This window comes from Scyliorhinus torazame, chromosome 1, assembly GCF_047496885.1.
Source record: "Scyliorhinus torazame isolate Kashiwa2021f chromosome 1, sScyTor2.1, whole genome shotgun sequence".
NCBI classification, from domain to species: domain Eukaryota; kingdom Metazoa; phylum Chordata; class Chondrichthyes; order Carcharhiniformes; family Scyliorhinidae; genus Scyliorhinus; species Scyliorhinus torazame.
Genome location: NC_092707.1, coordinates 282,618,697 through 282,631,813, shown reverse-complemented (window position 1 = coordinate 282,631,813; position 13,117 = coordinate 282,618,697). Strand labels below are relative to the sequence as shown.

The 13,117-nt window shown below is 42.2% G+C and overlaps 1 protein-coding gene and 1 pseudogene across 1 annotated transcript in view; one reads left to right on the top strand and one right to left on the bottom strand.

Annotated features, from left to right (window-relative positions):
- LOC140421846 (calcineurin subunit B type 1) overlaps positions 1 to 13,117 on the bottom strand; it is a 79,388-nt gene that overhangs the window by 59,946 nt on the left and 6,325 nt on the right. The gene's annotated exons all lie outside the window — the stretch shown is intronic.
- LOC140427743 (vacuolar protein sorting-associated protein 4A-like) lies at positions 11,060 to 12,489 on the top strand (annotated as a pseudogene).

The following is a 13,117-nucleotide window of genomic DNA, read 5'->3' as shown; positions in this document are numbered from 1 at the left end:
TTTATTAGCGAGGCATAGAGTTTAAGAACAGGGACGTTATGCTGGAACTGTATAAAAAGTTGATTAGGTCAAAGCCAGAGTTTTGTGTGTAGTTCTGGAATCCACATTTCAGGAGGGATGTGATAGCACTGGAAAGGGTGCAGAGGAGACTTACCACGATGCTGGGCTGGAGAGCGTTAGTTATGACGAGAAATTGGATAGATTTGGATTGTTTTCCTTGGAGTAGAGGAGACCGAGAGGGACGTGATTGAGATGTGTAGAAGTATGAGGGGCATAGATCGACAGGAACAAACCTTTCCCCTTGGTGGAGGGGTCAATAACCAGGGGGGCATAGATTTACAATAAAGGGGTTTAGAGGGGATGTGAGGAAAAAAGAATATTACTCTGAGGGTGGTGGGAGTTTGGAATTTGCTGCCTGAAAGGGTGGTGAAGACAGAGGCCCTCATAACATTTAAGAAGTGTTTAGATGTGCACCTGTGTTCCCAGGGTATACAAGGCTATGGGCCACGTGCTGGAAAATGGGATTAGAATGGTTAAGTGGTTGTTTTTGACCGGCGCAGACGCAATGGGCCGAAGGACCTTTTCTCTGCTGTATGATCCTATGACTTTATGAGGATATATATGGGAGGGCAGTATTTTGAACAGCACTTTGAAGGAGGAGTGGTCAGGATAACAACATTTAATGCTACATAGCATATTCTGAGAACTGTTCTGAGACCTATTAAACAAAAGTTATCTATTTCACTGGCTGAGTACATTTATACTGAATGTTGAATCAATTCTTATTTTAAGTAATTTTCACTAGGGTGAACACAGAACTTGGTGTGAGTTAGGATACACGCAGCTGAGTTTTGGATGAGCTCACATTGATGGTGAGATGAAGATGGGAAGCTGACCAGGAGAGTGTTGGAATAGTCAAGTCATGAAATAACAAAGGCAGCGTTTAGGGTTTCAGATGAGCTGACGCAGACAGAGAGATAGGTCATTCATAGATTATCATAGAATTTACAGTGCAGGAGGCGGCCACCCGGCCCATCGAGTCTGCACCGGCTCCTGGAAAGAGCACCCTACCCAAGGTCAACACCTCCACCCTATCCCCAAAACCCAGCAACCCCACCCAACACCAAGGGCAATTTTGGACACTAAGGGCAATTTATCACGGTCAATCCACCTAACCTGCACATCTTTGGACTGTGGGAGGAAACCGGAGCACCCGGTGGAAACCCACGCACACACAGGGAGGACGTGCAGACTCCGCACAGACAGTGACCCAAGCCGGAATCGAACTTGGGACCCTGGAGCTGTGAAGCAATTGTGCTATCCACAATGCTACCGTGCTGCCCTACCGTGTCATCCAGCCCAACAAGTCTATGCCAGTGTTTGTGAAATACACAAGTCTCCTCTACCCCACTTAGGTTCTTATTTTCCTCTCCCTAAAATGCATCATCTCGTACTTGTATTAAAATAAATGTGCCATGTGCAAATTGATTCTGCAAGTAACTTTGACATCACAGTCAAATTCAATATTAAATATGCTCCCAATTTGATGTCCACAAATTTGACATTATACTTATTTGAGTTTAAATCATTTCTGTAAATGGCGAACGTAGTAATCTCTACAGTATTTTTTTTTTTTTTTTTAAATGTCGAGTACCCAATTCATTTTTTCCAATTAAGGGGCAATTTAGCATGGCCAATTCACCTACCCTGCATATCTTTTGGGTCGTGGGGGCGAAACCCACGCAAACACGGGAAGAATGTGCAAACTCCATACGGACAGTAACCCAGAGCCGGGATCGAACCTGGGACCTCAGCGCCGTGAGACAGCAGTGCTAACCACTGCGCCACCGGGCTGCCCGGTAATCTCTACAGTATTAATAATAATAATAATTGCTTATTGTCACAAGTAGGCTTCAATGAAGTGACTATGAAAAGCCCCTAGTCGCCACATTCCAGCGCCTGTGCGGGGAGGCTGGAACGGGAATTGATATGGAACCTAATTCACTGCTTAATAAATTGTAATCCTATTCCCACTTTGTCCAAATTCACTGCATTCAATTCTATAAATATTTTTTAAATCTTAAATCTCATTGCCTGCCTTTGTAAGAGTTCAAAATTCACTTACCAGTGCTGCAACCAATCTGCAACGGGGAGCAAAACGGAACACAATTTTAGATAAATTTTATCCTTCTCTACAAACAACCTACAGCTAATATTCCTCTACAGAATCCCATTTTCCTTTTCGGATGGTTGTCTCAGTTTCATGTCTAAGATCTGAGCAACACCTTCGACAACCGAAAGTCACAGTGAAACTGAATTGCCGCAGTGATCAATTTCACACACAAACGGCTCCAAGTAGCTACAGTTGGAATGTGATGTTGTACGAATTAAGTAATGGCATGATGGGAAAACTGGTCAACTATTCGGTACAATGTAAGAATCTAGCTATTCCAAAATGCCTGACCTCTGGAATTCCTGATAAGGCTAACTCGTCATAACCCAGGGCGGTATGAATAAGACAAGATAAGGAATGGACGAGTCTCCTCCGACCGTTTAATGTTCTATCAAAGGACAAGATAATGGTATGAGGGATGAAACAAAGAGTCCGAGAAGATCAACAAGTTTATGACATTGCTTCAATTTCTACTTCCGATCGAATTCCTGACTAAGCTGTAGTCATGCAATCTTGATAATGATAATGTATAAATACTGAACTGATTTTCTGTAAAAGCACGGACTTGGGAAGGAATCAGCAGTGGTACTAACTGTTATTTTGCCTTAACGAGCATTGTTGAATCTTTCTACTACAGTCCAAAAGCAGGAAATTATTGACTTCAACAGGAAGAACCAAGAGGAAAGATTTTCTGTGGAGAATAAAATTCTTTCAAGCAATCAGACTACAACACACTCGCTGGTCGAATGCTGCATTTAACCTTAGCTGCTAGCCAGTGACAGAAGTACGAGTTCATCGACATAATGCATCACGGCATTGGAAACGCCCCAAGACCCATAAAAGCAAATAGTTCATTACAAATCTTGAATGTAGTAAAATTCCCAACTGTTATCAAAAGCACAGTACCCACCATTTGTGCTACGGTAATTATATGTCCACTAAGCGCTCGTACATGTACTCAGCTACAACATACATGCAGCAAGTTCCTGAAAATGCAGATCGTTCCTGACTTATCGATCAAATATGCTTGCGCATATCAAAATAGTTCTGCTATTGGTAAAATAGGACATGATCTATTGCACAGCTTGTTATTATACAGTGAATTGCGATTAAAACATCACCATCTCACTCTAACCAATTGTCTGGATTATAAAACAATACAAGGGATTAAGGTCCCAGTAAATATACAGCAGAGATTAGAATGCAGCATTGATCAGCAGGAAATTAAAAATAAAGTTGAATATGTTGAGACATGTGCAACTGAGCCCTTTATTCGTCAAAAATTCTTCTGACAAAAAACTCAAGCTCACATCTTAGAGCCAAATGTCTGGGACCAGAGAACTACAAGTATGAATACTTAAACTGACAAAAGAACAATGCAGACCTGTGATGTTATTTAAACAATTACAGTTATTTCTAATCCAACTAAATACAAGAGCATAATGTGATTGACTGAAACAGTAGCCTTTCAAGTGGTTGCATGTCCATGGAATTTTTGTTGACTGGTAACTATGGTGACTCATGTTTAGATTGACTGGGGACAGCACGGTGGCGCAGTGGTTATCACTGAAGTCTCAGTGCCGAGGTGCCAAGTTCGATCCCCGCTCTGGGTCACTGTCCGTGTGGAGTTTGCACATTCTTCCCGTGTTTGCATGGGTTTCGCCCCACAACACAAAGATGTGCAAGGTAGGTGGATTGAACACACTAAATTGCCCCTTAATTGGAAAAAATGAATTGGGTACTCTAAATTTTTTAATGATTATATTGCCTAGTTTCATCACTGAAAAAAAACTTGACACTTGATCTTTCCTTGCAACTTATTTTATGCAGAACCTATTGCGAAACCTATAGAATCTATATGTCAACCTTAGTCTTAGTTGGCAATTTAAAATAGGGACAGAGGAGAATCGCAAGTGGGGAGGGAAATACAGAAATAAAAATTCGGCCCAATGATATGGGAGCAAACCCAACTATGGGGGGACAAAATAACTTGTGTAAATAGCACCTTTCACATCTTAAGGCACATCAAAACACTAACTCTAATTTGATCATTTTTGAAGCAGAGTCATAATTACATACCCAAGCATAACAAATTCCCAACAGCAAATGAATGAATGACTAGATAATGTGTCTTAATGGTGCTGGTTGAGGAAGGAATGTAAGAAAACAAAGGACAGTCAGAAAATGTGTTGCTCCTCTTCAGGTGGCATGGTAGGATGCTGTACATTCATCCAAATATTGGCAACACCAACAGTGCAGTAAACTCTCAGTACTGCACTGTTGCCTTAGAGCGGGATTTGAAAACATAGCTTTTTGACCTAGAGATGCGTGCTACAACTAAACCAAGTTGGTGTATTCCAAATTGACCTACAAAAAGATAGTTCTGGTGACATGGTCGGGGGGGGGGGGGGGGGGGGGGGGGGACTGGATACCTAGTAACAGCACAATTTCTAAGTCGCTTAAGTAGAGATGAACTTTCAGTCTGAATCATGCACCCATCCAACAGAATGTTTCAGATCATGCATCAAACAATTGAGCATTCCAGACATTTGTTCATTCAGATGAAAGGCCATTCGCTCCATCAGTCACGAAAGAAACCTGACATTTACTGAGTTTATCGCTTAATTCATAGGTTTCTCAAAATTTAATGCCCATTACCACCTAAACACAGCAGTGAACCAGAATTTCAACCAGAATGTATATATGCATCTGTGTTCATTGTTTGATAAGTGTGGTAGCGCTCAACTTAAAAGACACACAAGGAGAACACTTAAAAACAGCCTCAAAACTACATCTGAAGGGTATAGAATCATCAACAGCAACTTCTGGATTTCCAGGTTATTCTGCACATGTGCAGAGTTCTAAAGTTGCTGTCAGTTTCAATGGCATACTGGCAGAAAATGCAGTCAGTGCCACTACAAAATATTTACATGAATACTACCAGGGCTGAAAATTGCAACGGGGAGGAAAGATTTGATAGGCTTTGGTTGTTTTCCTTGGAAGAGGGGCTAAGGGGTGACCTAATTGAGGTGTACAGAATTATGAGGGGCCTAGACAGTGTGAACAGGAAAGAGCTGTCCCCCTAGTTATGGGGTCAATTACCAGCAGGCATAGATTTGCAGTAGCTGGTAGAAGGATTAGAGGGGACATGAGGAAAACATTTTCACCTAGAGGGTGATGGGCGTCTGGAACTCACTGCCTGAATTAGTGGTGGAAGTCAAAACATTCAACTCATTTAAAAAGATACTTGGATCTGCACCTGAAGATCTGTAACCTGCAAGGCTACAGACCAGATGCTGGAAAGTGGGATTAAAATGAGTGGCTAGCTTCTTTCCCCCCTTTTTTTGGCAAGCACAGACACTGTGGGCTGAATGGCCTTTATCTGTGCTGTAACCTTCCCATGGTTCGATGGAAAGGTTGAGACAATCGTGCAATTTACATCAGGAAAAAAAACAAATACTAAATTTTCCACATCTAAAAAACAAGATTGGGTATCAAAACTTGGAGCAAGTGTTTTTGTTTACTTGTAATCTTATGCAAATTACATTTTTCATACGATCGAAGTACTACAATTTTGTGCAGATAAATGAAGTCAGGCCAAAGCAATTCAAACCAGATTATAAAGTAAACTATGACTAATCCACTACTTTAATTTAAACAAGCATACAAATAGATATTTTAACATTGACAGTTGGAGATAGCACCTGCAGGTCAAAGCAAGGAGTAACACAGCTGTAGGATATAATAATGTCATTAATTTTAAACCGTTTAAAAGCTGTATTTAATTGGTCACAAATATTTAAATTCCACACCATAACATATAAAGGAATGTCCAGAAAGGGCCCGATAGTTCCAGTTTGCAGCATTTGGCTGAAAAGTTTAATAATGTAACTCAATTAGGATTGCTATTTTCCACACCTCTATTCTGCACTCACTCAATCTCTCCCCAGTCATGGTTGTCCATCATGAAGCTGGGTCACTTTCAAAGTCTCCTTCTCTTCCCCCTCTAAACCCAGCAGTAACGACCCACACCATCAGCCCTTGGCACAAATCTGGCCCAGTTACAGAACAAACAGATCTGGGGATACAGGTTCACAGCTCCTTGAAGGTGGAGTCGGAGGTAGACAGGGTGGTGAAGAAGGCATTCAGCAGGCTAGGTTTTATTGGTCAGAATATTGAATACAGGAGTTGAGACGTCTTGTTGAAGTTGTACAAGACATTAGTAAGGCCACACATGGAATATTGTGTTCAGTTTTGGTCACCCTATTATAGGAAGGATATTGTTAAACTAGAAAGAGTGTAGAAGAGATTTAAGAGGATACTACCAGGACTTGATGGTCTGAGCTATAAGGAGAGGCTGGGACTTTTTTTCCCTAGAGCGTAGGAGGCTTAGGGGTGAACTTATAGAGGTCTATAAAATAATGAGGGGCATAGATAAGGTAGATAGTTAACATCTTTTCCCAAAGGTAGAGGAGTACAGAACTCGAGGGCATAGATTTAAGGGGAGAGATACAAAAGAGACCAGAGGTGAAATTTCTTCACAGAGGGTGGTGACCATCTGGAATGAGCTGCCAGAGGCACTGGTAGAGGCGGGTACAATTTTTTCCTTTAAAAACGTTAGACAGTTACATGGACAGGGTGGATAATGAGGGATATGGGCCAAATGCGGACAAGTGGGACTAGCTTAGTGATAGAAACTGGGCGGCATAGACAAGCTGGGCCAAAGGGTCTGTTTCCAAGCTGCAAACATCTATGACTCTATAATGCTGCAAGACAGGCAATCCCTTGTTCATGTTTTCCCCAACACCTGACCCTCCACCATTTATTCACATCTTGAACAGAGAAGCAATGGGGGGGGGGGGGGGGGGGGGTGAAGAGAGCATAAGAGTTCTTAATTTAGGGATCATTGTAAGTAGTTGCCAGTCAAACCTTACCCCATCGTTGAACCGCCTAACACGACCCCTCCCGAAAATCTCTCCCTTCTCCAACTTAACCTCAAATTCTCCAAAATCAGTTCTTACACAAGGTCTAACCTTCACAAACTCACTTCCGTTTTATTTTACTGCACCAGAGGTTAGCACAATTTATTTCCTCTTTAAATGCCCTCCTTAAAAAGACCACCTCCAGCTCCTCCTCTGCTCTCCAGCTACTACACAATCTTAAATTACCATCAATTTCTAAGGTCTTTATAAGGAACAATTTCTGATGTACACACCTTCTCACACAAATCCTTCATTGAGTTCACCCTCCCCAAATCACCAAAGCCACCACTGCAGTCATTAGAGACATGCTTTCAAGCCTGAAACTAACTAAGGTCATGCTTTACCAGGCAGTCCCAAATGCTTCAGAGATTTGGACAGCCTGCAGCAATTCTCAAAGTACTACCACCGGCAGATCCTCCAAATCCAAAGACAAGAGACTAACAAGAGTCCAACAGCAATGTTTTCTCCCAAGCCAACTTGCCCAGCATTAAGGTGTTAATCCCCCAAAAACAGTTCTGTTGGGTGGGCATGCCATTAAAATGCCCGACACTAGACTCCCAAAGCAACTGTCCTACTCTGAACTCAGTCACAGCAGGAGACTCCCAGGATGACACTGGAAATAAATGCTTTAGGGATGTCCTGAAAACATCGCCGAAGAGATCAAACACCCTCATAACTCATGGAAGCCCCTGGCTTGTGACAACCAAAATTGAGAAAGTTTATTCAGGAAGGCACCATTCACATCGCGACTTTGTCAGGAGCACACAGAGGAAAAGTAGAGGTGTCAAAGAGAGCGCACAAACCTCCAAACATCTCATTTGTCTGACCCTTACCTGTCCCACATGTGGCAGAGTCTGCAGATCATGCACTGGACTTATCAGCCATCCCAGAATCCATCAAACCAGAGTAGAAGCAAATGGAAAGGTTTTAATTTGGATCACATCCAAAATGAAAGAGTAATCCCATGTTCCAAGTAAACCATGTATATTAACTCTTGACTGGATATCAGCTAAATAATCACAGTATGCAGGTGCAAACATTTTGCTCCAAACTAAAATCAAAAGCATAGTACACACAATGCTGATTAGGCCATAATCCCAAATTCAGTGAAGATTTAAAATTTCCCAATGCAAAGCTACCTTAATGTTAGTAATCAAGCCCAATGGTGAGTGCAAGTTGCAAAATATTGATTTACAAAACCATATGCAAACGAGGCCTGTCAGCAAGTATGACCAGACCAATACAAATATAGCTTCCAGTTCACCCATGTTTGGATTACATTTTTAAAATTCACATCACCCAAGTCAAATAAAGTTCAAATGTCCCACTCAAATTTATAGTATCTGAAAAAGAGTATTTTACCAAACTAAACAACATTTCTTAAAACTTGTTACAGCAGCAGATTGAACAAGCCACATGGGCATGTACCAGGAAATTAAATGCAAAATCTTCCCATTATACAAGTGAAATGCTTTTTAAAACTAACCATATAAAAAATAATCTAATATTTAAAAGTGTTTTAGCCAGAGCCATTGGCTCCATGTACTTTACTTTAAACCTGTTATCACTCCACTAATAGCCTGCCCCACAGTCGGCTTCCAGCTGAAAAAAGATGCCCAAATTCCATATTCTCTCTCTAATTAGCTTTAGGTTGCAGCATCTGGTCCTCAAAAGTTCTCCATACTACAGTAGATCTTGTCAAGTCACCCTAATTTTCACTGATAAAATACTGCCGATAAGGCCTCACTTCAGAGACAACATCACTTCCCTTTCTTAGGCCTGTGAATCAATGAGGGCAACTCTCTTTTTATTGGGGGGGGGGGGGGGGGGGGCAGGGAAACCATTTCAGCCAACTCTATGAGCTGTTAGGTGTTTAACAGCAACCTGAAAAAAGATGCTAATCACATATTCATATCTTAAGATTGGACCCCAACAACTGTGGCAAAAACTGCTCGTCAACAGTACAAAACTATTAACATCACAATTAGCTGAAGTGCTGCACTGGACAAATGCCAATGACAAATAGCCATTAACTATAAAATAAACCTGTCCCTGGGATTTTGGTTAATGGCACTGACCACGGGAGTGAAATTTTCAAATTCTGTCTCCCTGAACTATTTGAAGCACCCAATAGTATAATTATATATTTTGTCCTCCTGAACTGAGGCTCCTCCTGTCAGCATTCTGACCTAGATCTATTGACAAGAATGTTCTGAAGATTAAGTTTATACTTTGAGAAAAGAAATTCAACGAAACAAAGCAGGTCAGCCAGAAAAGCAGAGAATGGTTTCACTGTGTATACTGCAGAGTAAGGACATACATACATTGCCAAATATACTTTCAGACCAAATATTAACTACACCCTTCATTTCATACCAGGTTTTGGCATGGTGGTAGAATGGAGAGTGCTAGACAGCACAGCAATGTGACTCTGGGTTTGCAGGGTAACAAATGGAGGAAAAGGAAACATTGAATCAGGGGTCAAACTGCACATGATTTGTAAGATAGCAGGTTTCATAAAGATTAATATTAGATCATTTAAACATGTTTGATGCCATCATTGCATCAAAGAGCATTTTCTTCAGCTACCAAACAGTAAACATAGAACATAGAACAATACAGCGCAGTACAGGCCCTTCGGCCCACGATGTTGCACCGAAACAAAAGCCATCTAACCTACACTATACCATTATCATCCATATGTTTATCCAATAAACTTTTAAATGCCCTCAATGTTGGCGAGTTCACTACTGTAGCAGGTAGGGCATTCCACGGCCTCACTACTCTTTGCGTAAAGAACCTACCTCTGACCTCTGTCCTATATCTATTACCCCTCAGTTTAAGACTATGTCCCCTCGTGCTAGCCATTTCCATCCGCGGGAGAAGGCTCTCACTGTCCACCCTATCTAACCCTCTGATCATTTTGTAAAGGCCTATAAAACCTCATGAAGTCATGAATGCAAAATAATGCAGACTTGTTCACTTAATTAAGCTGCGTGATCTGCAAATTTATGTCAATTAGTAGAATTAACAAAACAAATGTGTGTTAAGCAAGCTTTCCAGAATTTGAGGGGAAAGCCTTGAGAACCTACTTGGTGACTTAAGCCTTGGGTTACTTTGGCATTGTACTCAATCAAGAAAAGCAGTACCTTCCACTTTCCATGTCTGCTCAGTTCCAAGATAGTAGGCCTGACATATGGACGGACGGCAGGCTATTTCAACTTAAGTTATCATTCTAAAAAATGTCTCAAGAATTAAAGAATCTTGCTTCCAAATTTGCAGCCAACAACAGATGAGCATCCACAGAGCTAAAAAATAAAAACTGAAAAAAATTAACGTCTCAGCTGCTCCACAAGTCTCTTACAACCATTTCCTAACTATGACCCCTTACTCTAGACATGATGAACAGGAAAAACATACCCAAACTATTCCATTCAAACTTCAACCCAAACTGAAAAGTGGGAATGTACATCAGCCATTCAAAGTACTGAATCAGTATTCAAAACATTTTTGCAAGTTAAAAAATGCACAAACTCCTTCAAGGTAAGAATTAAATATATTTGACTTATTTGACTGATTGCATGGCTCAGTTCAACACTGATGAGAAGGAAAGGTCCTAGGGTCAAGCCCTGATTTGTGCTGAGCAAGAAATCTCACCAGGGGCAGCAGCAGTCAATATAATGAGCCGTATTCTAGGAGATAGACAATGAAGCTCTGCATGCTTCTCGTTTATTCTCTTCATTAAGTATAGTATCCCATCTTTTCTTTTGCCAATTGCCGGCCGCGATCCCGGGAAGCGCCGAGCCCAAGCCCCAGTGCGAACCAGAGGCGCAGCGCGAGCCCCAGCTCCCGCCCGAGGCCCGGCCGAGCTGCGCTGCCGCAGGGTGAGTCCCGGCTACGCTCCTTCCCCGGGCTGAGCTTCAGAAATGTGCGATGTCAGCGCCCAACACCCTCCAGAAAGCAATTGACCTTGTAACTAAAGCCACAGATAAGGACAAGGCAAAGAATTATGAGGAAGCATTGAGGCTGTATCAGCATGCGGTGGAGTATTTCCTGCATGCTATTAAATATGATGTGGAGATGCCGGCATTGGACTGGGGTGAGCACAGTAAGAAGTCTTACAACACCAGGTTAAAGTCCAACAGGTTTGTTTCAAACACTAGCTTTCGGAGCACTGCTCCTTCCTCAGGTAAATATGAGGCTCATGGAGAGAAGGCAAAGGAGAGTATTCGAGCCAAGTGTGTTCAGTACCTAGACAGAGCAGAAAAACTGAAGGAATATTTTAAAAACAAAGAAACGTGGCAAGAAGCCAGTGAAAGAAAAACAGCAAAATGACAAGGGGAGCGACAGTGAGGAAGAGAATCCAGAGAAGAAGAAACTGCAGGAGCAGCTAATGGGTAAACAAACTCCTTGGCTGGAATCTTGCCCTTTGGCCCACCTGGTACAGGAAAATCCGACTGGCCAAAGCTGTCGCAACAGAGGCCAATAACTCCACATTCTTCTCGGTGTCTTCATCTGACCTGATGTTCAAATGGTTTGGAGAGAGTGAGAAACTTGTGAAAAATCTGTTCGAGTTGGCTCGACAGCACAAACCCTCCATTATATTTATCGATGAGGTCAATTCCCTCTGTGGATCCAGGAACGGGAATGAGAGTGAAGCTGCCCGACGCATCAAAACAGAATTTCTGGTCCAGATGCAAGGTGTTGGTAATAGTAGTGATGGAATCTTTGTCTTGGGAGCGACAAGCATTCCCTGGGTGCTGGATTCTGCCATTAGGAGGAGGTTTGAGAAACGGATTTACATCCCATTGCCAGAGGAACCAGCAAGAGTCCACATGTTTACATTGCACCTGGGTACAACCCCATACTGCCTGATGGAGGCTGATTACCGGGAGCTCGGTAGGAAAAGAGGGGTATTCTGGTGCAGACATCTGTATAATTTTCCATGATGCGTCAATGCAGCCAGTTCGGAAAGTCCAATCAGCAACCCATTTTAAAATGATTCAGGGTCCATCCAGGACAAATCCAAATGTTGTAGTGGATGATTTTTTGACGCCCTGCTCCCCTGGAGATCCAGCTGCCATTGAGATGACCTGGGTGGATGTTTCCACTGGTAAGCTGCTGGAGCCGGTGGTTTGCATGTCTGACATGCTTCGCTCACAGGCGACCACTGGACCCACTGTCAATGCTGAGGATCTTAACAAGGTGAAGAAATTTACAGAAGACTTTGGGCAGGGAGGCTGAGCCTTCTATTAAACTCCTTAATCTTCCAGTTTAACCCTAGTCCTGAAATCACGAGGAATTACGCAGCCTGAAGCCAAGAAAGAAACTACCTGGAGGGAACCACGGGATATCAGGAAAGAATCAGCCTGCCAGATGCTGCCATATTGTTTGCCTATTTTTTTAAAAAAGCGGATTTTGTTTTGCTGAAGACTTTGTGCCGTTTATTAGTAACCAGGTTTCAAGCAGAAATATCCCCGCATGGCCACTGCACTCCTCCAGAGCTCAGCAACAGTCATATGGGCCTGGCCCCATTCTCATTTCTGTAAGAATGAGAGATTTCATTTTATTTACTGATTGAGAGCCTTAAAATAAAATATTGATCTCTTGCGGATCCCTGTTCACAAAAAAAAAAAGTATAGTATCCCATGACCACCACCTACCTGAATGAGCATTTGGGACAGAGAAATCACAAAAAGCACAATCAATTTCATCTGCATTCCTTCCAGCCAACCTACCGTTCAACAGCCAGCATGCATCTGAAAACGATCACTTGGACAAAGTGAGCCAATGAGCAGCTAACTAGTACCTGCAGAACTGTGTCTCAGCATATCAGCACCTGCAGAAGCCTACAGGCAATATTAAGTTAATTCTTGGTATGTTTATTTAATGTAATTCCACAAAAACTTAACCAAGGATCAGATAAAACAGAATAAGTGGCCATGTACCCATTTGCTGCTTG